Below are 4,150 nucleotides of genomic sequence, written 5' to 3' on the forward strand. Positions count from 1 at the left end.
GGATGGTGGATGACTGACATTTTGGATTTAAGGAGCTACAGTATTTCTTCTTCCATCTCCTTTTCCATACTCTTGCTATCTTCCCCAAATGAACCAACTTCACACTCCCCCCTCCACTTTTGTATGCAACAAAAAGTAATACACACAAGACTGTTTCTGAGATCATCTTCTTTTGTTTTGTTTTAAATATATTTTTATTTATTTTAGAGGAAGAGAGAGGGAGAGAGAGATAGACACATCATTGATGAGAGAGAATCATAGATTGGCTGCCTCTGGCATGCCCCCTACTGGGGATCGAGTTCCCAATCTAGGCACCTACCCTGACCAGGAATTAAACTGTGACCTCCTGGTTCACAGGTGGATGCTCAACCACTGAGCCACACGGCATGGTCTGAGATCATTTTTAAAAAAATATATTTTATTGATTTTTTTACAGAGAGGAAGGGAGAGGGATAGAAAGCTAGAAACATCGATGAGAGAGAAACATCGATCAGCTGCCTCCTGCACACTACCTACTGGGGATGTGCCCGCAACCAAGGTACATGCCCTTGACCGGAATTGAACCTGGGACCCTTGAGTCCACAGGCTAATGCTCTATCCACTGAGCCAAACCAGTTAGGGCATGAGATCATCTTTAAGGGTTAAACACAGGCCTTGCCCACCAGATGCCACTTCCCCACCTTCAGTTCTAGCACCAACTTCTAAGTTCACTGTTCACCTATTTCAGCGGTTCTCAACCTGTGGGTCGCGAACAATGAAAATACATCCTGCATATCAGATATTTACATTACGATTCATAACTGTAGCAAAATTACAGTTATGAAGTAGCAATGAAAATAATTTTATGGTTGGGGTCACCACAACATGAGGAACTGTATTAAAGGGTTGTGGCATTAGGAAGGTTGAGAACCACTGACCTATTTCAATATTTAAACATTTCTTGTAGACTCATCAATCACTTTTGTCAAAGGGTCATGACCAGAAGGTAATGAGATCTTTATTGCTACATATCTAAAGTGCTTTTGGAACTGAAAAGTAAGTGGTCTGCATGGAATGAAAACTATTGTATTAAAAGATACTAATCGAAAGACAACTTTAGAAAGATAATAAAGGCCAGGAAGAATGGAAAAGATATGCCCTATTCTGAGAAAAACCATTACTATAAAGATGTAATTTATTGCCCTGGCTGGTGTGGCTCAATTGGTTGGAATGTTGTCCCATAAACTAAAAGCTCGCTGGTTTGAGTCCCAGTCAAGGCACATGCCTTGTTGTAACCTGCCTGGGTTGCAGGTTACATCCCTGGTCAAGGCATCCAGTTGATGTTACCCACCTTGATGTTTCTCTCTCTGAAATCAATAAACACTTTAAAAATCCTTTAAAAATGTCATTTCTCTGAAAATTTTCTATAAATTTAATGCCGCATCAGAATAACAATAAGACTATTTTGTGCACAAAGATAATCTAATAATCTATAATAATACCAGTGAAAGCATAATATGCTAATTAGACCAGACGACCTTCCAGACGAAGCTGGGACTGCGAGGGAAGCCTGGGTCCTGGGTGCCTGCCAGTGGCTGGAGGGAAGCCCAGGTCCCGGGTGCTGGAGTGAAGCCTGGGTCCTGGTTGCCAGAGGGAAGTTGGTGCCAGAAGCTGGAGGAAGGAAGGCCTACTCTTACACAAATTTTCCGCATCAGGCCTCTAGTCTTCTGTAATAACAAAAGCATAATATGCTAATTAGACCCGACAGCTGAACGTCCTTCTGGATGACCTTCCGGATGAAGCCGGGGCTACAAGGCCCAAGCCCCTTGCTCGAATTTCGTGCATTGGGCCTCTAGTTTGAATATAATAAAACTCAAATCCAAGCCTGTAGTGCAAGGGTCTTCTTTTTTCTTTTCATACTGCTTTCTATCTAATCCTTCTTCAAGTCCTGGCATTCTGCCTCCAAAATACATTAATCCATTGGGTTATTTTTTTTTCTTCCTCTATTGCTTTATCTCCAGTGCCATTCTGGTCCCAGTCACCATCTTCATTTTTTCCCCCACCATCCTCTCTTACCTGGCCTGTTATGATGGCTTCTTACAACGCTGCCTCCTTCCCCTTCCCCTTCTCCTTCCCTTTCCCCTTCCCCTTCCCCTTCCCCTCCCCCTCCTCCCCCTCCTCCTCCTCCTCTTCCTCCTCCTCCTCCTTCTCCTCCTTCTCCTTCTTCTAATCCTCACTGGAGGATATGTTTTTTATTGATTTTAGAGACAGAGGAAGGGAGAGAAAGAGAGAAACATTGATCAGTTGTCTCCCCTGTATGCCCTGACCAGGGATCGAACCTGAAACCTAGGTATGTGTTCTGACTGGGAATCAAACCTGCAACCTGATAGGTGTACAGGGTGTTGCTTCAACCAACTGAGCAACCTGGCTATGTCACAGTGACTTCTTTATCGCTCTCCTTGCTTCCCTCTTAGCCCTCTAAGTCCCTTCTCCACTCACAACCAGAGTGGTCTTCTCAGTTCTTTTTTTCTTCTTAAATATATTTTTATTGATTTCAGAGAGGAAGGGAGAGGGAGATAGGAACATCAATGATGAGAGAGAATCATTGAACGGCTGCCTCCTGCACACCTGCCACTCGGCATGGAGCCCACAACCCAGGCATGTGCCCTTGACCGGAATTGAGCCCGGGATCCCTCAGTTCCCGGGCTGATGCTCTATCCACTGAGCCAAAACAGCTAGGGCTGTTAAGTCAGTTTTTGTCACTCCCTGCTTAAAACCCTTCAGTTGCTCCCAAATATTATGTGAAGGAAATGAAATCCCATTTTGCACTTCAGTCTAGTAGAATCCACATGACCTGGCCCATATTCACTTCTCTTAGCATAACACATACCATAGGTATCCATTACATTTCCTCTCTTTCTCTGTCCTTGAGCCAAACTAGCCTTCTTTCTATCTTCCAGCAAGCCCATTTCCACCTCAGAGCTGTTGCACACGTTGCTGCTTCCACTTAGAGAAACTTTCTTTTGATTCTGTATGAATGACATCATCTTTCCATCCTCAGAGAGGACATTAAAAAAAAAAGATTTTTATTGATTTTAGAGAGTAAGGGAGAGAGAGAGAGAGAGAGAAACATCAATGATGAGACAGAATCATTGATCTGCTGAGAGAGGGCTTTCTTTTTAAGAAGTCCCCACTGCAATCCATGTCACCCTCTAGCAAATTACCATGCTTATTTTTTATTTTTAAAAATATATTTTTATTGATCTCAGAGAGGAAGGGAGGGGGAGAGATTGAAACATCAGTGGTGAGAGAGAATCATTGATTGGCTGCCTTCCGCATGCCCCCTACTGGGGATGGAGCTCCCCCCCCCCCATGTGCCCTTGGTAGACATTGAACCCAGGACCCTTCAGGCCTCAGGCCACACTCTACCCGCAGAGCAAAACGGGCTAGGGCCATGCTTATTTTTTAAATAACGCATAGCACTATACAAAATTTATTTATTTTCTTATTTATTGACTATCTCTTCTGTCTAGAAGGGTACTGTCTTCTTCATTATTGTATTCTCATCACTTAGAATGGTGCCTGGCACCTTAAAAGGTGCTCAATAAATATTTGTTGAATGAGTAAATGTCAGATGAGACAGACTGCCTCGGTAACTAGCAAGATGCCATCAAGAAAGGCTGCATCAATTTACTGCCTTGCCAACCGTGTAGAATAGTGTTCTATGCCTTATACATCATTCCAATGTTAGGTGTACTGACCTTTTTAAATTGGCAAGGAGTGTGTTGTGTCAGTTCTGTAGTTGTAAATGTAGTTTAAAATGCCTATGGTTTCAAACAAGAGGTCAGTTCCTTAGACGTCAGTGCTGCCTAGAGCGAAAGTGCCTGGATTCTGCTATTTTAAAGGATCCCTTTCGGGACTTCGGCGCCTTTTGTCCTGACCACGTGTGTTCCTTAGGCGCCCCCGGCCGGCCCGCCCGACAGCCCTTCGCAGTCCAGGAACCAAACCCCGCCCACCCCGCGCACCCCGCGCATGCTCCCTCCCACCAGAGCCCGGAGCCCAATCCCCGGGCATCCCAGGCTCAGGACCACAACCCCCTTCCGCCCCTCTCTACAGGCGTGCGTCGCGCTGTGTTTGCGTCATCGCGCCGCGCCACGCCACCACTAGAGCC

The sequence above is a fragment of the Myotis nattereri genome, assembly GCF_964212035.1.
Source record: "Myotis nattereri genome assembly, chromosome: 16".
NCBI lineage: Eukaryota > Metazoa > Chordata > Mammalia > Chiroptera > Vespertilionidae > Myotis > Myotis nattereri.